At 42.4% G+C, this 22,713-nt stretch overlaps 1 protein-coding gene across 2 annotated transcripts in view; it reads right to left on the reverse strand.

Annotated features, from left to right (window-relative positions):
* The window catches only part of BDNF (brain derived neurotrophic factor), a 66,292-nt gene extending 44,955 nt beyond the window's left edge, over positions 1–21,337 (reverse strand). Inside the window, exon 1 of one of the 2 annotated variants that reach the window (XM_082476720.1) lies at positions 19,521–21,337. The gene's annotated coding sequence lies outside the window, so the exon portion shown is untranslated. Of the gene's footprint in view, positions 1–9; positions 4,814–19,520 lie in introns of those variants that run through there. The other variant, XM_082476719.1, reaches the window with a different exon arrangement.
* Between the last annotated feature and the right edge of the window lie 1,376 nt (positions 21,338–22,713).

A 22,713-nucleotide genomic window follows, 5' to 3' on the forward strand; every position in this document is an offset into this window, starting at 1 on the left:
GAAACCCACCTTATTAGTCACTACTTGTCAAAGTAAACATCAAGGCAGCTGCTCTGGGGAAGACTTCGGCCCCGAAACTCCCAGACTCTATTCTTTTTTCACGTTCCCTTTGGTTAAAAAGAAGTGGTAGGGGGGAGTCTTTGGTGCCCGGTATGTACTCCTTCTGTTCTGCAGCAAAGAAGTTAAATTATTGATAGTGGAAATTGCATGGCGGAGGTAATACTCGCACCCCCTGAGCGAAGAGCTCCATTTGATCTCGGCAGAGGCAGAGAGATTTCATGCTAGCTCGCCTGGGGGAGCGGCTGCGCGAGCAGCACTCTCCGGGTGAATGGGAAAGTGGGTGGGAGTCCACGAGAGGGCTCCACGGTGCCTTGACGTGCGCTGTCATATGATACCTCCGCTGCCTCGAAATAGACACTCTAGTGCACGAATTACCAGAATCAAAATTCAGCGCATTTAAAATGATACATCTTTTATTAGAAGGGTTCCGTTAAAGGGCGTTGCATGGTTCTGCAGATGTTTTCACTTCCCTCCCTAGCAAACTTACACACATAAAACAACCCTTTAAATAAAGAACCTGGGCAGCAAAGATAAATAAAAAGCCTCTGCTTTAACGTGTGTGTGCGTGTGTGTCTGTGTGTGTGTGTGTGTGTGTGTGTGTCTAGGGGGTGGGCAGTTGGCTCAATTAATCCTCACCTCGCGCCCCTCCCCCCGCAGCAGAAGAGCAGTCTTTAGGATTCTTAGTTGCAGGTAGCCGAGACCCTTGGAAAGAATTTAAGTGGCTAGGGTCCAGAGGACCATTTTCATTTTGCCATTGGACGAACGTTTTCAACCGTCTACCTAGGTTCCTGCTTTAAAGCTGAATTTTCTTCCCATTAGTTCGACCGATTCGTAAGCACTAGGACAGACCTTGAAATTTAGAATAAGGAACGGAACAAGACCCCAGCATTTAACTTGGAGTCCTTGGACCTCCTCCGAGCATAAAAAACCACCTGGGTTGCCTATTAAAATGAAGATTTCTCCTCCTGAAATTGTGATTTAGTAAGGGCGGGGCAGCGTCCAGAAATTAGCATTTTAACGAGCACCTCTAGCGATTGGGAAGCAGAAAATCTGAGGTTACACTTTGAGAAACACTCTTTCTTAAGAGATGCATAAATGAGTGTCATAGCAATCTCCCATCCCCCCAAATTTGGTAGGCAGTTTTATGTGTATGTGCATTTTTTCTGTAATCTCAAAGGGGTTTGACCTAATAATTGCTAAGACTCACTGCTTTAAAAATTTCTCTAAACAGTCCAACATTAATTTGGGGAAAGGGAAAGATTTATAAACAGTTTCCTTTCCTGGACCCTCCTGTGGTTATCAAGAATGTGCTGTTGAACTGAGTGTATAATATCATTATACACTCAGTTCAGTTTACCTAAGGGTTTACAGTTAAAAAAATGAGTGCACTTACTTATATTAGCTGTTTTAGAGCTCCTGAAGACCAGTCACAGAAATTATTATTCCTATTTTATAAATGAAAACCTGAGGCTCAGTGCCACAAAATAATTTGCCCAAGTTCACACAGTTAAATGCCAGAGATAAGACTTTAATAAATCAGGAACTCTAGCTAGAAATATCCCTGCCTCTCTCCACCCCCAATAAAGGGAAGCTGTCTGTTTCTTAGAAGTGTTATCAGGATGTGTGATCTTTCAGAGCCTCTTTGCAAACTGTTGGACTGAATAGTCAAATTATTCAAATACATGCATATTCTTAGAGTGTCACACATTTAGCTTTGCACCTCTATCAACTTGAGGGTATACATGACCAATACAAACTACCCTACAGCACAGATGGTGAAGTATATTGTGGAATATTTAATGTAAGTGAAATAGACTGGCTAGTTGGAAGCAATGAAGGACAGAGGCCAAGAAGCCCAGCCTGGCCACCTCAAAGAACCTCTGAATTGATTCCCAGGGCTGTAGGCTGAATGCAGACACAATTTCTTTTAATATGGCAAAACAATTTGAGAGGCTAGATTATAAATTTAAAAAAACAAAACTTGTACTGATTTATAAAGTACTGGAGGAGCCCTACCCTAAGATTTTTTTTTTTTTAATAATTTTATGCTAACTTCAAACCAGTGCTTACTTTCCAACTTTAAATTTGCTTGAAAATGAATTATTTCCCCAGGTTTTTAAGCTCATTTGTAATTTAGTTCCTTCCTGAAAAATACCAAGAATCTTAGCGTATCAAGAATCTTAGGATTCTCAGTGCTGCTGAGTGAGAAGTTATAGCAAATCTATATGCTAAATTCACGACGCCACGTCAGCATTTCTGCTGAAGGAAGGAGTGTCCTTATTTCTGAGACTCTGATTGTATCTATGGCCAGTCTTCTTACTCCTACTCTCCCTTGATGTTATACAGATGGATATATCTTTACTTTCCAGTGTGTGGTGCAGTTTTACTGAGGAAAAGACAGACAAATCAGAAATGTCAGGAATATTTAGAAATAAAAGAAGATCAAATGCCAATTCAGATAAACCCTCTAATGAATCAGACCTCTGGACACTTCTGAGCATTTCCAAACTTTCTGATTTGTGATTATGGTGTTACCAAAACAATAAAACCCCATACTTAAACCCTTGCCTATTTGCCTTAAAAATACATCTTACATTTAAAAATGACACCAAGGTAAACTAAAGTTGTACCAGTGTCTTGAATGGAATTCTGAATAATTTTTTTATTTGTTTAATTCAGGTAGCATATAGAGATAGTGTTAGAGGTCTAAGATCAAACTTTTTACAAAATCATTTTCCTATTGTGATCACAGGTGATGCTGAAAATATAGAGCACGTATTCCTGACTCTTCTTAAAGATTGGTCTCTGACATGACTGCTGTGTTAGGAGCAAAGATTCCAAGTTTGTGATCTGAATATTTCCTCAATCACCAAAAGGAAGAAAAACTTCACTGCTTGAAAAGAAAATGCTCCCTGGGGCTTCCCTGGTGGCGCAGTGGTTGAGAATCTGCCTGCCAATGCAGGGGACACGGGTTCGAGCCCTGGTCTGGGAAGATCCCACATGCCGTGGAGCAACTAGGCCCGTGAGCCACAACTACTGAGCCTGCGCGTCTGGAGCCTGTGCTCCGCAACAAGAGAGGCCGCGATAGTGAGAGGCCCGCGCACCGCGATGAAGAGTGGCCCCCGCTTGCCACAACTAGAGAAAACCCTCGCACAGAAACGAAGACCCAACACAGCCATAAATAAATAAAATTAAAAAAAAGAAAAAAGAAAATGCTCCCTATTTCACTTACAAAATTAATTTTGAATTAGTCAAAATCCCTATTTATTTTTGGTTATGGTCTAATACTATCCTAACACAATGTTCTAGAAGGACAAAGGTCAGGGAGAAATTCCCATCTATTCTTGTCAGGAAATGTGAACTAATCCTCATTACCCAAGTGGGAACAGAGGCAGTAAGCTCAGATTTGACATTGACATATTTTTTCTATTAATAATTTTAATTGGCTGAGGTCAATTCTACTATCACTATAAGCATTTTATGTTTATGTTTACTTAAGTTTCCTAGTTACTCCTGCCTTCAGTCTTCCTTGCAAAAAAAAAAGGTGTTCAGAATCAAATGAATGGACCTCAAAAACTGCTGAAAATTGCAGTAATTAGCATAGGGAAAATAATAAGTAAACAGAAAACTCTCCTGCTGAGCAGAGTGGCAAAGACGTCAAATTCATGATTTCAAAGCCCCAATCTAATGCCAAACTGTCACTCACAATCCTCCAAATTATTGAGTAAGGCCCGTCCTGAGAAAAATCTTAAGGGAGGAATAAAATCCCAATTCATTAGATGGTACCTTAATATGAGGTGTACTTCTTGTCTGTAAGCTTTTCATAAACCATAAGAATAGCTGTGTGCCATACTCAAATGTGTCCAAATTGGTTAACACCTGTTACAGGAATTATGCAACCAGGCATGGCCATTAGTGGCAAACCAAAGAAAGGAACCATAGTAAGAAAATATTAGAAGGGCCAAGATTAGGAGAGTAGCACAAGAAGGTCAAAAACTGATCCCATCTGGGAATAATATTTAGTTGGATCAAAAAAAAAAAAAAAAAAGCATAAAAACCATTATGAAACAACTAACTCCCAGACATATGCGAGTCATCAACTTGTAGCCCTCCGAGTTACCAGATTTTCCCTGAGAACATTTAAAAAATAATAGTAAGGAATAAATTGGTTTACTTGTTATAATGTTTCTGTAAGCATAGTCAGAAGGGATGTGATTGAGGGCTTAGGACAAAAGTTAGAACTGACAATGGTAGCTGACTCTTTGCTGGTTTTGCTGGGAGAAGAGCCAGGAGATATAGCAAGTTTAAACCAAAGGGTTTCAGGACATTGAATCAGATTGTAAGGAGCAGATTATATTTTTGAGAACCAACTATTTAGGCTGTGTGATGATTGGGGTGAGAGATTTCCTACTGCTATATTTTGTATTCTTCATGGAGAAAGTTAGCAACATATGCAAAAAGATAATTTAGAAAAAAATAATTACTGAACTTCCTAAAGTCATGTTTTAAAAATCACACTAAGAATTTGGCCTATTTTTCCATGATTCTGAATCTACATAGTGCTTATGGTAAATTTTTTTTGGAGGAAGGACCCAAGCAGTTTGTGATGCCTTGTCCGAGTCCTCTGGATAGCCCAGGCCTGGTGGGAATAAAGTCCTCAATGGCACACATGTGGCAGCAAGGATTAGGCTTTAGATTTGTCTCACATGTGGAATCATTTGGAAACCTCTAACACTCTTGACCTTCCTCAACTTCAGTTAACTACCTTCACTTCTTAGTTCCGTTCATTCGGTTGATAAAAACTTGCTGAGTACCTACTGCCAGCCAGTGCTCTATGGACCAGAATCCAGGCAGCTGAGTAAAACACATTTCAGCCCTTTAACTGCTCAAATTCTAGACATAATGTTTGCCTTTTAATCCATTGGGCCACTTGTGAGTTAGTTAAAAGTAGGAAATTATGCTTTGTTTGGTTTTGTTTTCCCTTGTCATGGGTTTAGTGTATAGAAGGATGACCATCAGCGTGACCCTAGTGGCCAAGGGGTAGCAGTGATGGACAAGAAACTTGTTCCCAAAGCTGGAGGGACAGGGACTTCCCTGGTGGTCCAGTGGTAAAGAATCTGCCTTCCAATGCAGGGGACATGGGTTCGATCCCTGGTCAGGGAACTAAGATCCCACATGCCGTGGGGCAACTAAGCCCCCGTGCCACAACTACTGAGCTCGCGCTCCTCAGCTAGAGAGCCCATGTGCCGCAAACTACAGAGCCCATGAGCTCTGGAACCCGCACGTCACAACTACAGAGCCCACGCACCCTGAAGCTCGCGTGTCACAACTAGAGAGAGGAAACCTGCATGCCACAACTAGAGAAAAGCCGGCACACCACAATGAAAGATCCCGTGTGCCTCAATTAAGACTCAACGCAGCCAAAAATAAAATAAATAAATAATTAACTAATTAAAAAAAAAAAGCTGGAGGGGCAGCTAGCAGCTGGGGAGGGCCCCCCATGGTTGATCAGTGCCCTAGCCATCTTTGGTTAGCAGTGTTTTACAGAAGGTAGACAAAGGATAAGGGATCAGGGGTGGAGGCAGCGGTAGGGAGAAAATGAGACATAGTTCAGGAAAATAATTTTTCTAAACATGATTAGGTAGACTTATAAAAAGATAGATCCAGAAGGGATCTTATGAGATTATCTCATCTTCCTCACTACACATAGGCCTATCACCGCAGACCAGGGAAATAGACTACACATCCTTCTTCTGAGGACCTAAGAATCCAGCCATTCTGGAGCTTGGAAGTTCCCACTTGTAACACATTTTTGTTCTTGTTGCAATTTATATTTTATTTCATCTCATCCAACCTTAGTGAAGATGGAGAACAGCTGCTTCCTAACTTTCTTGTGCTATTAAGTCACCCCTCAGCCTTTTCTCGTAGCGAGAAATCAGATCTCACAAACTTTCTTCATAAACTCCAACTTCCAATCCATTAATCATGTCCCTTGGTCCACCCTGGATCTCCTCCAAGATCTCCATATTCTTCTGAAAATATGGAGGCCCGTATTAGACATGTCTGTGAAATTATCCAGGGCTCAGGAAACACTGGAGTCATGAATTATCTGAACACAGCTGTTGGGAAAAACTAAAGGGAAGATTCAATCAGAATGACAAATCCTTCCCTTGCAACTTGGAGACAGAAGTGATTGTTTCATAAAAGATGAGACCTTATGTCAAAGCTATATATTCTATCCTTAGTTTTCAGATGAAGCATTTTTCAAAAGAAACAGATCTTTATTAAGACATTTTGTTTTTACTTCTCAACAAAATTGTTTAAGAACAAGTAATTTTTCTGTTCTCCACTTAATGTCCCAGTTGTGCACCTTTACCTGATAAATTAGGATAGTGCTTTCATCTTCTCAAGTAATTTCTCTCAGAAGGTAAGGTCTACACAACACTACATGACTTTTGAAGTTTGAACTTTCTCCTAAATTGAACCATTTCTTTTCATTTTGTCTGCATTCAAAACCTAATTAGAATACAGTACAACTAAGTTGAAGTCCATAAAAGAGAATCATGTTAACCTACGTGATTCCTAGAATCAAGTTTAACTGATGATTTCACTTGTCAGGAATATCTCAATTATGATTTCACAATCCAATGTGACCAAATATTTTGGGCCTTCTAATTCTTGATAGCCCGGCTGAAGAGCATTGCATCAGCAGAAATATCATTCCTACTACTCACAGTTGTCTGTTTAGGGCATGTTGAAGGAATTCAATGGTAACTGCAAAGTCAATCCAGCAATCCCAAGAAGAAATTAAACCGGACATGGAATGAAATCAACACTCTAAAAAGAAACTGAGTAGAAAAAGGGAACATTTACTTCCCCTTCATAATATCATTTTGAGAAACTGTCAAGGGACTCTGTGATCAAAAGATTACTAAGAGTGTTTGTTGTTAAGTAGGAACTTCTGAAACCTTAGTCTACCAAGAAGGGTAACAAGAAGTGCAAAATCTAGTTGAACCTAAGGAAGGGTGATGTTGATACAGATGGATAGGACAAATATAATAGTTCGTAAAACGTGAGGGCAGAGAGATATGGTAGAATGGGAAATGAATGGGGGAAAGCAGAGCCACACATTTAAATCCCAAGACCCATTAATTAATTAATTTTCATTTTAGTTATTGTTACATATGTACTCAGGGAAATTCATTTTTCTCTGCTTGGACAGTAGTCATGACCTGGGAGAGAGGCTGATGTGTGTGAGGTGGGGGAAAATAGGGCTAGATATCCAATTTTGGAAGTCAGATTTTGAGTCCGTAATACAAATTAAATATATTTCTGGGATGCAAATTCAGCCCACGGTCAGCTTTCCTTAAGACAGGCTCCATACTAATTTAGAAAAATGAAGACCCAACACTTCCTTTCTTACCAAATTTTATGCTTCTCCCAAACGCAGTAAAGTGTTTAGCATTGAGGAGCTTATATTTCATAGACATATTTTCCAGGAGGATTTGGGAAGAATGAGCCAATGCTATCATATATTCTGGTCTTTTTAGCAAAAAAAAAAAAAAAAAAAAAAAATTCCCAGGATAAATAACTGAAGTTAACTTGCATTGCTCATTGCTTTATGTCTATACTGAATGCTAACTTGAATTACCATTCTCACATAATAAACATATTTTTATGATATTATAACCAGATTGTGGATGTAGATCATCTTAGAACTACTTTGCAAGCCAAATTTCCATTTCCTTCCATTTTATCTGTACACAAAAACTAATTAAAGTGAGTAAAAATAAGTTGAATTCCATAAAAAAGGATCATGCTAACCTAAATGATGCCAATTTATCTCAAAAAAATATGTCAAAGTTTGACATATTCTTGACTATTTGCTTGACTAACATTTTTTCTAATTTTACTTTTTGTTACTGTGTTTTTGATAAGTCAGATTGTTATTTATTGATATGATTTTGCCCTCCATTCCTAGGAAGAGTTTATAAAATGTCTAATTTACCCTTCAATGAATTGATAAGAGTACAACTTCAGAATAGTATTTAATAATAGAAATTAATCTCAAAAGCAGAATTATATGTATAGATGTCATATGAAGAACAAAGGAACAGTCTTAAAGAGTTTCTTTGGAAAATGACAAGAGTTAAAAAATCTAAAGTTTAAATTAGTAAACATTTCCTAACAGTTTTAAGACAAGGGATTTTAAGAAATTTTAGAATTTCTTCCTTATTTCTTGATTGTTTTAAGAAAAATAAATCAATTTTTTGTTTTCCTAGGGTGAGAGGGGAGGAAGCTACAAGAATAATAAATAAAGCTGTTGTGAAATCTCAGATAAAAATCTAGAACCAACTGGAAACACTGGGAATAACATAGGAATGAATGAAAACTTGAGGTTTCAATTCATCTTGTCTTAGCGTCTCAATAATTGTAAATTAACTGTGGAGTGTTGAAGAAATTTAAAATACTATAATTAGTTTTGTGCTACCAATTTGAAATTAATAATGTCATATTGGAATGCTATTAACATTTTGTTAAGTATGTTTATATTTACGAAATTAATCTGAGTTATATACAAAAAAGCTTTACTTTGAAAATCAAGATAATTAAAATCTTGCACAGACTATTCATTGTTTTCTTTTTTAAAAATTTTTATTTATTATTTTTTTGGCTGTGTTGGGTCTTTGTTTCTGCGTGCGGGCTTTCTCTAGTTGCAGCGAGCAGGGGCTACTCTTCCTTGCAGTGCGCAGGCTTCTCATTGTGGTGGCATCTCTTGTTGCGGAGCATGGGTTCTAGAGTGCGTGGGCTTCAGTAGATGCAGCACGTGGGCTCAGTAGTTGTGACTCCTGGGCTCTAGAGCACAGGCTCAGTAGTTGTGGCGCACGGGCTTAGTTGCTCCGCGGTATGTGGGATCTTCCCGGACCAGGGCTCGAACCCATGTCCCCTGCACTGGCAGGCAGATTCTTAACCACTGCACCACCAGGGAAGCCCCATTGTTTTCTTATGTTTTGATTATTGGGAAATAGAAGAAATGTCATTGTCACATGATATGATTGTAAGGCCCTCAGTAGTCAAGAGAATTGGGGTTCTAGTTTAAACTATCACTCTGGCCGTGTGACCTGTGCAAATCACTTCACTAGCCCAAGACTGTTCACATCAATACTATCAGTTTCACAGAAATATTTGTTGAATAAGTGGAGCAATCTTAACTACTGTACACCTCAGTTGCCTGATCAATGAAACCAGGGCAGTGTGCTATAAGCTGTGGTTGCCAAGCCTAGCAGCACATTCAGACCTTAGCTCAAAGGAACGAATGATTCAGGTGATTTCAGTGTCCTAGGGAAACCTGTGAACTAGATCGTCTTTAAAGCTTTTTTTCTATCTAAATTTGGACTGCTTGCAGGGACTGTATATCATTTGGTAAACTAAACCTGGAACTCATGAAATTATTTCCCCTAAAGTTAAGAGCCTTGAGCCAAGGTAAGGATTCATACTCTTCTATATATTACATAGTTATCTCTGATGAGGTTTTAGGTAGACTTTTTCATACACCAAAATGTCCTTTAAGGTCATCCTTTCCCCCTGGGCTGGTTTCTGAGCTCTGGGACATATCAACTGCATTGTGAGTTCAGGCCATCCTTCCTTGCATAGATCAGGATGGTGGCAGGATGAGATCTTCCCATTGATCTCCACATCCTTGATTCCTTATATGACTTTAGCAGCTCTGCAGAGACCACTGACTTGTACTATCTTGGACTACCAGTATGCAGCCAATCTCTCATTTAAAACCACATCTTTCTAAGAGTTGTTTTCCAGGAGGAAGATGGAAGAAATTTATTAGGAAGATGCGCAAGTAGATGTATAACTCCCTTACCCAGACTATCCCCCGCCTTAGTTTCTAGAGCTGTTATTCTGAGTTCTGAGTCGGTGCAAAGATGCAAAGGACCCAGACACAAATACTTGGCATTCTCCCAAATGAGATGCTACTTCCAGAGAAGTTCCAAGTTTGGAGTAGGGCTTTGGGAGGAAGAACATTAAATTGCACAAGGAAAGCCAATAAACATTTTAGTCCCCAGCAGGGACTGTAAGCCTTGTAATTACGTTTAGGATTGTGCTTGCCCATCCTCTTCTTTTCCATCTCTGTAAACAACATGTTAGCTTTGGAGGTTTGTCATCCACTGTGTTTTTGGAGAGGGCGTTCCTCATCACAGCATCTGCAGTGCTACAGCCAGTAACAGTTTGAAAAGGCAAATTTATGAAAAGGCTTCTAAACACACTAACTCCTAATCTAAACAATTTATAACGTTTCTTACTCAATAACTCTCAGAAGTCAACCAACTTGGAACTGCCCTAAACAAGTTAAGAAAGGAGTCAGACATCATCCATGGGGTTAATAAACTAAAGTCAGTGGAAGGAAGAACGTGCAGGTGAAGAGTTCCAGATAGTAATCTTTCTCTTCAGTGACTATATACTTATTTCTGGACAATTCTCTCTCTTGCTAGTGTTTTAAACATGACAACAATTATAATAAGAACAGCTAAGATTGTGTAGAGACTTACAGATTAGTTTACTGATTAAAAGAAAGGGCTTGGACCTGGGTTTAGTCAAGCTTTGCCACTTATTGGCTCTGCTAATTTAGGATAGTTAATTAATTAACTGATGCCTCAGTTTCCTTATCTTTAAAATAGGAATACTAATAATCTCTGCCTAGAAAGATCGTTGTGGGGATTCAGTTAACTATGGAAATGTAGAATGCTCACCACAGTGAACTCAGTAAAGTTTGATTTGATTATTAATTTATCTGATCTTCCCCAAACACTTTAAGTAATATCACTCTTTCCACATTATGATTGTGAACATGGCGCTTCAAAATTGATAGGTGACAATTAGTGGTTTGAAAGTTTTTCATTAGTTAGAAAAGATTCAATATAATTCTAAATCAGCATTTGTGGCCACTGATTTTGAAATTCTCAGCCATCTCAAAGGGTTGTGTTGAAGATCTCTTAACAAAATGTATGTGCAAACCTGATAATGGGGAACCCAAATCAAATCTGGGTGGTAGCTATTAGATAGGGAAGTGTGGTTTTATAATGGACTTTGGAACCAGAGAAAATTAGGTTTGAATTTTAGCTTTTCCGTTTAAGATTCGCTGTATAATTTGGGGTAAATAAACTCTCTGAGCTCCAGTTTCCTTATTTATACAATTAGAATATAACCTATCTCAGAGAATTGCTTTGAGGGTGAAATAATAAATGTCAAATGCAAAGCAAACAACTTAGCCCTGGATAAATGCAAAATGAATGTTATCCCATCCCATCATAATTTGCATATACTTTCCCATTGTATAGTAATGACAGAAATGAAGTCTTTATAACTTGTTGAGGTTAATGAAGTCACACCAGGTATCTGAGGTAATGCTCACTGGGTTAATGAACAGAGTCTGGACTTTTTCTCCTTTTCAGTGGAGCGATGGATTCTAGGGTAGTGGGGTAGCCCGTGTGGTACTGAGGATAAACTTCGGATTAATAGCAAGCTCAGCCGACAGAAACATGTCTACTACACCTTAGCCATCTCATCAGTTGGTTCTTTATCCACTTGGCAACTTGTCAAATGGCAAAAGTGAATTTTAAAAGTTTTCTCCAAATGCCAGGATGGAAAACTCAATGGCTCATACTGAAAGGCAGAGAGAGACTAAACTAACATTTCTGAATCTATGCCATGTTAATCAGTGTCCCCTTCTCCAAGTGTTCTTTTGTCAGATATGTTTGGGAAATGCTACACAGTAGTATTTGCAGACTTGGTCACCGATAGAAATCACAGTCACATTCATATCACATGTCCGTTGCTACAGATATCTTGAAATACATTGATGCTTATCACTACTGCAAAATTATAGTATTCACCTTGCTGTTAGATCTTATTTAGTGCCTTAAGAAAGCACATATATTACTGTATCACACAATCTACTTTTTAAATATTTTTAAAACTATATTTCAAGGTAATTGGCTTCCTTTGTAATCATATGCTTTTAAGTCTTATTCATTTAGAAACATTATTCTGAGAAGGGTTTATAGGCTTGACCAGACTGCCAAAAGAGTGGAGTCCACAGCACAGAAGTGGTTACCAAGCCCATGTTAATCCAACGTATGTCAAGGAGAGACAATAACAAGGCCATTCTTAAACATTGGTTGTGGAAGTTGCTGGGGGAGACAGAAGCCCTTACTGGAGGAGGAAGGTAAAAGCAGAAGAAATCATTGTTTCCTACCAACATAACCAGAACAATAATGAGCACGGATGGTAGAGATCAGACTCAGTAGACAAACGGCCTTGAAGAATACTCTCAAGAGTGGACACGTCTATTCAAGACCCCCCATATGATACTAACCCTATTTTGGTTTCCCTTTTTATTTCTCTGCTCAATTTTTTTCACATTCCCTCTCTTTTTTCTATTCACTTGCCCTGTAATGTCCTATCCCAAAGGCTTTAGATATTTATGGAGCCTTTTTACAATCACCCAACTTAGCTATTTTTTCCCCACAGTCACCTTATTACCTAGAGATAGTAGGTCGTTGCTATTTTCCTTGAAGATGGAGGTAAGACAAATCAGTTCCAACTCTTTCTGGTGCTGATGGGTATGGGATTTAGCATATTCTGAAGGAATCCTGGATTCCATTACATCATAGCACGCACTCTGGGCACAAAGATCTCAGAGCATTTCCTTCTGCTGTTTCGGGCAATTGATTGGGTTTCCCTTTCCCAGTGTGAGAAGGTTTTTGAGTGCATTTAACATTCACTCAGAGGTTGAAAACATTGGCAAAATACTTTCTACCTCCTGGGGTGATCCAGAAAATGTTCATAAATGGTCAAAATGCCTCACACAGACCACAGGTTTCTTCTAGCTTCAGACTGAACTGTTAAATTCGGAGGTCACACACTGCTAAACTGCTGATTTTTAGAGACTCGACTTTAAAGTTTTTTATTTTTAAATTAATACTTTGAAATATATTTTGCCATTTGTCTAAAATAGAATTCAAGAATGATGTATGTCATCCCGAGTGCATCTGAAGTTATTTTAAATATGGCATCTTTATAAAAGTCAATAGCTGCCTCCTCAAAGGGCAATCATGTCCAGTGTGGGCAGCTGTGCCAATTGTTTTTGAACTACTGCAGCAGTCTAGCCAATCCCAAGGAGTGTAGCCTTTCTACATCCACATTTTTCTTAATTATCTCCACCAGGCTGAGTTAGCTGAGGACAAATCTATAGCATTTCCTGGATGTCAAGATGCCCACACACCTTCTGCAATCTTTGGGCTACCAGCTCCCTTTCATGTTTCTCCTGGTTGGTCCATCTAATTATCTATTATCATGTGTATATAATGCATGTCATGAGGCCCAGACAATTTCAGGGTATAATATCTTTGATTTTAAAACGAAATGACCTGAAAAATGAGAACTTCTGCTTGTACAAAGAAAATAAGCATTTAATTTGATAGTGAGTCTCTCATCATCCAATCCCTTTAAAAAGTAATCTGTAGAAGTTTGAGATCATTGTTCAAATTAAAACTTTCCAAGTCATCTTTTCTCAGAAAATGATTGGTTCAATATCTGGATCCTTTCTGTGCTGGGTTCAAATAAGTTGCTTTGATTTTTCATAATGTACTTCTTAACAAACAAGTTAAAAATTGGTGGCACCCCAAATTGTAAATCATCAAAGGTTAGGGTGACTTAAGCCCAAGAAATAAGTTATCTATCATATCACTCAAACTTGGAGCTAAAATGGAATTTAGAGTTGATCCTAAGACTATCCTCCTTGTTTTATGTGTGAGGAAATACGGATCAAAGGGGACTAATTGATTTTTCCAGCTACTGACAATTAGTTGGCAGCAAAGCTTGAACTCAGACATTTAATCTGTTTCACTGAGTTCTCTTGGAAAAGGTAAGAATCCAGAAGTCTGTCTTCTTCTAGGGAACAGAGCAAATTAAAGGACAAGTCAGGTCTCTAAGCTGTAAGTTCCACCAAGATAAGTACCTTCTAGTCTTAAACATTGCTGAATCTCCAGACTTCAGCACAGTTCCTGGCACATAGTAGATTGTCAATTAATGCTTACAGAATAAAATTATGAATATTAGAGTCTCTATAGAAAGTATACCTCTTGGGCAAGTGGAAAATGGCCTGTCAAGCTCATGATCCCCATAAGTATCAGAATATCTACCAAGATAAGCAAGATCCCAGGCATCTAAGACTGGGATGAATATAGCTGATGCACTTTGTTGTATAGCAGAAACTGACACAGCAGTGTAAAGCAATTACACTCCAATAAAGATATTGGAAAAAAAAAAAAAGACTGGGATGAAATTCCAGAGGGTTAGAAGAAAACAAACCAACATGAATTCATGCATCAGATAGGGGCTGGGCTAAGTGACCCCTGAGAAATTTCCCAGGCCCCAGATTCTACAGCTCGCAAGTAAAAATTCTTCTTGCCTTTGGCTCTTCCTATTCTCTGTGTTGGTTGTTTGGGGAATTAGTGACTATACCTTAGATGGTATGTCAACCCTAGGAAGATCCCTGCCTTCTTTGAGCCTCCGATTATGGGAGAGTGAAAGAATGGCTTAGGAAGAGAAGGTCATAGACTGGTAAAAACTTTTCATTAGGACTACAGACTTGTGGGAACTATTTGTAGATAACTTTTTTTTCTTTTAAATTAAAGAAATCAAAACAGGAAGAAATAATGCCTACAGTCCCCTCAGATGTCTGAGTAGGGTTTGAGGCAGCATGATCTGGAGAGCTGAAAATATTCTCCTTGAAATTTGAAGAAAGATTCTGGGTCAGTCTTCACCTCTTACTGGCAATGTGGTCTTGGGAAACTCTGAACCTGAGTTTCCTCATCTGCGAAAGGTGGTTGATAATTCCTACCCTACCCTCCTGGCTGAGGAGATCAGATAAGGAAATCTGTGAAGAACTTTCAGAGCACTATGTGTATATAAAGTATTATTACTAGGAAATACAAATAAAGTCTGCATTATACAGAATTCTTCATAGGACTCCTTTAGAATGTTAGGAAAAAGGGGAAAAGCCCATCTGAACTTTAAAAAAACTCAGAACGAACACTCCAAAGGTTGCCAAATGACAATGGAGGCAGGGATAAAAATTTGACATTTTGATCTCTGCACCCTGGTGTTTCGGCGTATTAGTCTTTAGGGACCATGTGTATCTTTCTCAAGATACACTGGTTAAAGCAGTAGCTTTAACTTCCAAAGTAAAAGAAGATTTTAATATTTTTGAAATTATAGTCACTCACTGGCCAAAGAGGAGAGAAATTTTTTGTTTTATTGTTTAAGAATTTAATCTTTCTCCCCTTAAAAGCAACACCCTCCCTCCCCATTTCCGTAGGATTCAATAATGGTAAGCTCTCACTAAATGTTAATATTTATTTTATTTATTAAATGCCACACACTGTTCTTTACATGGATTATGGCATGTAAATTAAAGAGACTCACCGCTTGTTAAATTCACTAGAAACACACAGAGACAAACATGCCTATACACACACACACACACACACACACACACACACAGAGCAGGAGCAGATCAGCAGAGAAAGACACCAGCCAAAGAAAGATAATTTGAGATACTTCTGAGGTAGCAGTTGTAAAATTGAAATAGGCAACTCATTAAATTATCCATAGAGTGAAAAGAAAGCTACAAAAATAGATATTTTTCTGGCAAGTCAGTGCTTTTCAGAACAAATTTAGTTTTAAGCAGAATCTTAAAATCAGATTCTATCAGTTCATATTCACTAGAGTCATTTAAATGGTTAGATTAGTTTTTCTTAATTAAAGGCAAGGATTAGCTTTACCGGCCTTTGATAGGAGTATACGCCATAAAAAGTATGTTCAGTTAGACATCATTTTAACTGACATTTTGTAAGCAGTTTGATCAAATGAATGTTATTTGAGCAACTGGAGCCTCATCCCCAAATCACAGAATTAGAAATAAAATCCTTTGTAAATCATGCCTCAATGCTGATTTTTCTTTTTTTCCCCCTCATTTCTCTTTGTTGGTTTTTGTGGCTGATTATCTATTTTGTGGTCATCCAGGCCTTGCCTCTCACATTGCCTGATAATGGAATGTTGTTTCTTACTAAGCTTCCCCTAGAGGACAGGCCAGGAAAAGGAAAGAAACTAAAATCACTAGCTTCTCCTCTTATTAAGAATATAGATTACAGATTCGATAGGGAAAGAGTCTGGTAAGTGAACGAAGAAGCATATGTATTTTGATTTTAGATCTTTTAAAGGTATTCTTTCCAATTTACATTGATTGGCAATTTTACAAATAAGATTTTGTAAACCATCAAGAAGCTTGCTTTTAAAATCCCATTTACTGCCTTACCATATAAATTAGACGATATTTAAAAATAACTAGCATTCTGGTTCAATCAAATGAAAATGCTGTATGCAGAGAATGACATAGTGATACCTCCCTCTTATGGAGTGTCTTCTTCCCAGTTTGCAAGGCTCTTTCAAACATTCTCTTCTATCCTCCAAAAATTGCTGTGTTGTAGGTCTTACTATCAGTGACACTGAAAAAGCTATAGGCAAAATGAATATATTTTCATCTGAATCAATACTGATATAGTCCATTGGGGGAGCTAGACCAAGCTAAAATCTCACACACAGAAATATTAATATGCAAGACTAGGGGGTACAAAAGTAGGCTAGGTTACTGTTCATTTTTTTAAGGTTAAAAATATCCCCCTCCTCTTTCTTCCCCTCTCCTCTTTAACACCTGCTAATCTTCTGTCTGGTTTCAAACAGGACAGTTGAAATTTCTTGCCTTCCCGCTGAAGGGCTCTATGTAAATACACATAAACAGTGAAAATCAGGTGCACTATTCTTAAAGTGATACTCATTCTTACGACACCAGGCGAAACCATTTCATCTACAAGTCAAGGATGTGTATAGGTGCGCGTGTGACAGAGGATGACGTGACACTTTTGAGGTTTGTTTTAGTTGTTAAAGATCTCGAGGTTACAAGAGTTAGTTAAGCATTTTCCCTCCTTGTCTCCCGAAGACTCGAAATCTACCCAATTTTCTCCATTCGACTGTCAAGATAAATTGGCATGTCGACTAAAAGGATAATATTCCCTTAACGGTGCATTCATTTAAAGCCCTAGCAGCTGTATTAGGCAGCAGCGGGTACTCGCTAGCAAGGCATCTCGAGGAGAGAGGGAACTCTGCGATTTAGAGTGACAGATGATTTTTTTCTCATCCATCAAACCGCCTCAAAATGTCACAATATTTACACCTCTTCCTTGGTGAATCCAGAGACAGGCAGACAGGGAAAAAAAAAAAAAAAAATGCCGACCGGCTGCCGCTTGATTTGGGGAAAAGGAGGCGTTGCACCTTTAAATTCTGCCCCTCCATTCCCCGTTCCCCCCACCTTCTCGGGATTTTGCAATAAATCTCCCAGTTCTGCGTTCAGCCCTGCAGATCCGTATTTAAAACAGCACCATCTGGGAAGGGTGGGTGGCGACGGTGATGCGGACTCCTTGGAGTTCCTTTGCAGCACGCTTGGAATTGCATCAGACTGATCAGAAATCCCCCCGCCCCCAAGCCCAGCCCCTCCCGCCTCGCTCCCCTCCCAGGCCCTCCCCTCCCCTCCCCTCCCTGCGCGTAGATCTGACTGAGAAAATGACTGGATCTCGGAACAATCTGTGCCCCATTCGCTGCAGCCTTGCTCCGTAAACCCTGCCCAGCGCTCCCTTTGTGTGCCGAGCAGCCTATCACCGTCATCTGATCCTAGTGCCTGGTTTTTATTTTTTTCCTTCTAAATCTCCACAATATCCTCGCATTGCCTATGAATCCATCCTTTTCACCTGAGCAGAGTTGGAATTCTTTCTTTTTTCGTTCGCTAGAACAGTCAAGTGAGTTTCGGAAATAGGTTTTCCCCCTACGCTCCCCCCTACCCCCATCCAAGCCTTGCCTCTTAATTAAGAAGGGCTGATCCAGGAAGGAGGAGTCCAGAACGCTCAAGCCCTGGGGCGAAGACTACCACGGGGCTTGGCCAGGAGGCCGGAACAAAGGGCCCAGGAAGGGGGTGGGTTGAGGGTTGTAGGAGTGTGGAGAGGACCGTGGCCCCCGCGCAGGGGTGCGCAAGTCCCTGGACTCCCAGTGGAGAGGCAGGACAACGCTGCCGCGCGCTCCGCCCGTTCGCTGTCCCCCCGGGGCGGAGGCGGGGAGGTGGAACGGAAGGCTGGGAGGCTCTGAGCAGCTTCGATCACCCCCGCCCCCCGGCCCACCCGGGCGGCTGCGGCGGCGGCCCGGCGGCGAGCCGGCCGCCCTCCACACGCGCCTCCGGGAGCAACCTCGCGGTGGCTGGGCGGTCTGTGCGCCCAGCTGATTGGTGGCTCGGTCCAGCCGCCGCGCGGGGCTACGAGTGTTCTCCTCCACCTCCTCCAGCCGCCCAGGCCCCCTCCCCCGGCCCGCTCCCTGGCTCTTCGGCCCGTAAAGGACCTTCTCCTCCCAAGTAGAGGCCCCCTTTTCCTTAGTTACCCCGACTGACTCGGACCTGGGCTCAGAGAGGCATCCAGCCTGGCGGGGGAGCGGAGCTCGGTCTCGGCGGCTCCCCTTCCCCTGAGAAAGCGGGAGCCCTCTAAGCCAGCACCCGAAACTCGTAGGGAGAGAGGAAAGAAGGGGAGAGGGGAAAAAAAAAAGAAAGAAATTAAGAAAAAAAATAAAACAACCAGAAAGAAACATCCAGCCAGGCGCGAGGGCGACGGTGGGGAAGAGAGAATAAGGAAGGGACGGAGGCAGGAGGAGGGGGCGGGGTGGAAGGAGGTGGGGGCGGGAAGGAGGGAGGGGGAGAGAGAGGGAGGGAGGGATACAGAGAGAATGAATCCTTTACCTAGAAGAGCTGAAATTACCTTGATTCATTTTGTGTTGGAGATTTGGCGTTACCTCCTACCCTCTCCCCAACCTCCACCTCCTCTTTCCTCACCGCACACCACCTCCACCGCCTAATTCTAAATGGTACAAAGTCAAAATTTAGGAAATCGAATGTTGTGTAAAAGCTTCATAATTAGTAATGAACCTACTGTACACACACACACACACACACACACACACACACACACACACACCCTGGCAAAGAAAACGGAAAAGAAGCAGATGAAGGGGAGAAAAAGAGAGAGAAATCTTACATTTGAATCAGACATTTGCAGGTCCAAGTTAACTAAACTCAATATATCCGCAGGAAAACTGAGCTTCCCCACCCCCCTTCTCGCTTTACCCCAAGGCTCTCACCTAGGGCAATTCAAACTGGGCAAATACCAGGAAACAACCCCCCTCTCACACTCTCCTTCTACTTCCTCCCCTCCACCGCGCGTCCTCTCGGGAAGATCGAGTATCAAAATAGCTCAGAATTTGGGGTTGCAGGGGGTCCCCGCCCCGGTGCTTACCTTCTTTGCGGCTTACACCACCCCGGTGGCTAGATCCTGGAGATAAACACTTGCATTTCCCAAAGTTAACCCAGTATACCAACCCGGAGCTTGCCAAGAGTCTATTCCAGCCTACACCGCTAGGAAGCCAACTTCAGCGAGCTCAACGAGGGGACCAAACTGGGGCTCGCTTTCCAAACGCTCCGCTCCAAAATCTGACTCCCTCTCCAGCCCCGATTCAGTGTGAGCCGAACCTCCGAAAAGACGCTTCTTAAGGGCGACACAGGGCCGGCTTACTGCGGGGCCGAGACGGCTACCTGGGGTACCACCACCTAGGACAAATCCGTTGGCTCTGTCCAAGGTGCTGAATGGGCTCGTATCTCCCGGATTACACACCCGGCGCAGCGGGAGGAAAAGGATAAAAAATCTCTAATTAAGTGATATTTGATATTGCTCTAGACGGTTTCTTCCACTTCCTTACGTTTTGTCACGTGCAGATGGCTTTGCCAAAGCCATCCTGTTAATAGTTGATCACATGTTGATGAGACCCCTTTCTTCTATGAGAGGCTTACCCATTTCATTACCGGTGATATGCCCTTCTGACTTATTTCTCTCCCACCAACCCCACCCCCATCTGCACCCAAACTCCCAGTCTCTATCCCATCCTTACCCCTACTCCACCCCCTAACCCCAATCTCTAATAGCATGATTGTTTTTAGATGGAACTTAACCTCCTTGAGAATGTCAATTACATGCCCACATATAAATCATAGAATATGCTCATACACCACACACATAGAGGCAGAGAATGGAATGCAAGAAGGCTGGGAGAGAAGCATCAGCTTTGAACAGCCAATATAACACACACACACACCCCCAACTCCAAGTTTGTTCCACGCAGTTCCACATTGCCGTGTTAAATCTCAAATGATTCCAATTAAAGTTGCACTGTGTAAAAACCCGATTCTCCTGCCCTGAGTAGCTGCTATTCTTTGGCGTGTGAAGTGCTAGGAAGAGCTGTGATATGCCCGTTGTTAAGCAACATGTCAAGATTTTTCAATTATAATGCAGGGTTTATTGCTACTCACCATCGTGCCTTTGCTGTCCTGGAGACTCAAGTGTCTTAAAATCCCGTCTCCCCAACAGATGCTGGAAGGTAATGTGTCTTGTTTGAAGTCATCATGTGAGAAGTTCGGCTTTGCTCAGTGGATCGCCCACCACTTGGTGTGACTTATGAATCTAATAACCCTTTGCAATATCCGCAAGCTTAAACTGTCAACCACCTTGGCGACTACAGAAGACAAAGCAACTGTCATCGATGTTGGAAAACCTATAGATTTACGCAAACGCCCTCACTCCCAGAGACACGTTTCCTTTTGAGTTCTTACGTGATTCTAATGAATGAGCGAGGTTACCAATGACTGCCCAAGTGCCCTGCTATATAGCGGTGGTTCCTGGGGCTGCCTTCCAACCGCCGGTCACTGGGTCCTGGCACAGAAAGTTCCCGGGGAGTTTCAGGGTACCCTCATAAAAATAACCCAGCCTGCACACTTGCCCACTGCTCAGGTCACACCTGGGGCTCTGGCAAAGCTGAGCTCGACTCGGGAGATTTCCCTGTCGCCAGGTAAGAAAAACCTTCGCTTAGTCAGGCTAGGGCGGGAAGACCGCTGGGGAACTTGTTGCTTGTCAGAGCCAGCAGGCTACCGCTTTAATAATAATACCAGAAAAGCGCAGGGGGAGGTGGGGAGGGGGGGCGGCAACGACGACGACTATCCGTGCTGTTTACGTGACCAACTCACTGTGACTCCCTTGGTAAAAAGGAAACTTCTTAGAAAAGTTCGTGCCCCTCCCCCTTCCCCCATGACTAAGGGTCACCAGCTGATGAGGTCTTGAGTGATGATCAAATGTGTGTGGGGGGCGATGGGGGGTAGACGGGGAGGGGGTGTGGGTGAGTGACTTGTCCTTGGGAACAACTACTTGCGTCGAAGCGCGCATCAGCCCGGCAACTTTCCCTTTCCCTCTTAGGGACTGATGACTAGGCGAGAGGCACTCGGGCGAGCCACTAGTTGCCCACAGGAACCTATGTAAAACCGAGCTCTCGGGCGGCCGAGTTGAATGAAGTTATGACTGCGTTTGCTCTAATGGGTTATGGCTTCTCAAATGTGAGTTAACAGCCCCGGTGCGCAGCTAGGTCGGCATGGCGCGCCGCGGAGCGTGGAGCCGCGGGCAAAGGCAGGGAGGGGTGCCTCTGCAGCGGCTCGGCGCTCCGCGTCCGCTCGTTGCTTCTTCCCCTGAGCCGCTTCCGCAGCATCCGGGGGCTCCCGGGCCACCAGGGTGCCCGGGTGAGCGCGGCAGGGAAGCAGAGCCGCGCGCCGGAGGAGCGGGGGCTGGGAGGGAGAGCCGCGGGAGGGGGCTCTCCCAGGAGGCCCCGCGGTGAGCACCCGCGCTTCCCCACCAGTGGCTGCGCAGGCGGGGAGGTCACGTGCCGGCGGAAAGTAACTTGGAAGGGAGAGAATGAACTTCAAGGAGAAGAAAAAAGCACGAGACAACAAACCACCTCCCCACCCCCTCACCCGCACCTCCCTCGTCCCCCGGGTGTAAAATAAAGGTAAAGGAGGGAGAGGTGGGAGAGGGGCGCCGCTCCCTGCTGGAGACCTGGAGAGAGCTCGAGAAATCGCAGGCGACCGGCTGTGTAACCCGGTCGTTGGCAACGTCCCCCCAGCCTAGGGAGGCGCTAACCCAAAGTAGCTTTCCGCTGAAGCCGCCCTTTGCCTACCCCCACCCGGCGCCTCCACAGCCGAGCGGAGGAACGGAAGACGAATGTAAACCAGTTGTTATGGAGATGCCGGTCGCTCTGAGGAGCGCAAGTGCCCTGGAAAGTCCCCAGACGCATTTCAGGTTTCGTCGTTTTGGCACCAACAGCAAGATTTTACTCTCCACCCAGAGTTCCCACGAAGGGGAGCCCACCAACGGCGTCACAGGCCTTGGCCGCGGCGCTACTGTCTGCAGGGATGAGGCAGAGAGATGCTGCAGAAGATGGTGGACAGCCCTTAAGTTTCAGACCATCCAGCCCTTTCCAATTTCCAGTTTCTTTATGCCGATCAAAAGTGCTGTATCTGAATGACAATCGTGCTTCCTTAGGTGTGTAAACCTCAGTTACACGATAGGATGATTAGAAGCAAGAGAATATTGGCATTTAGTGGCTGCTTCAAGG

The sequence above is a fragment of the Balaenoptera physalus genome (assembly GCF_965194825.1).
Source record: "Balaenoptera physalus genome assembly, chromosome: 10".
In the NCBI taxonomy this organism is placed as follows: domain Eukaryota; kingdom Metazoa; phylum Chordata; class Mammalia; order Artiodactyla; family Balaenopteridae; genus Balaenoptera; species Balaenoptera physalus.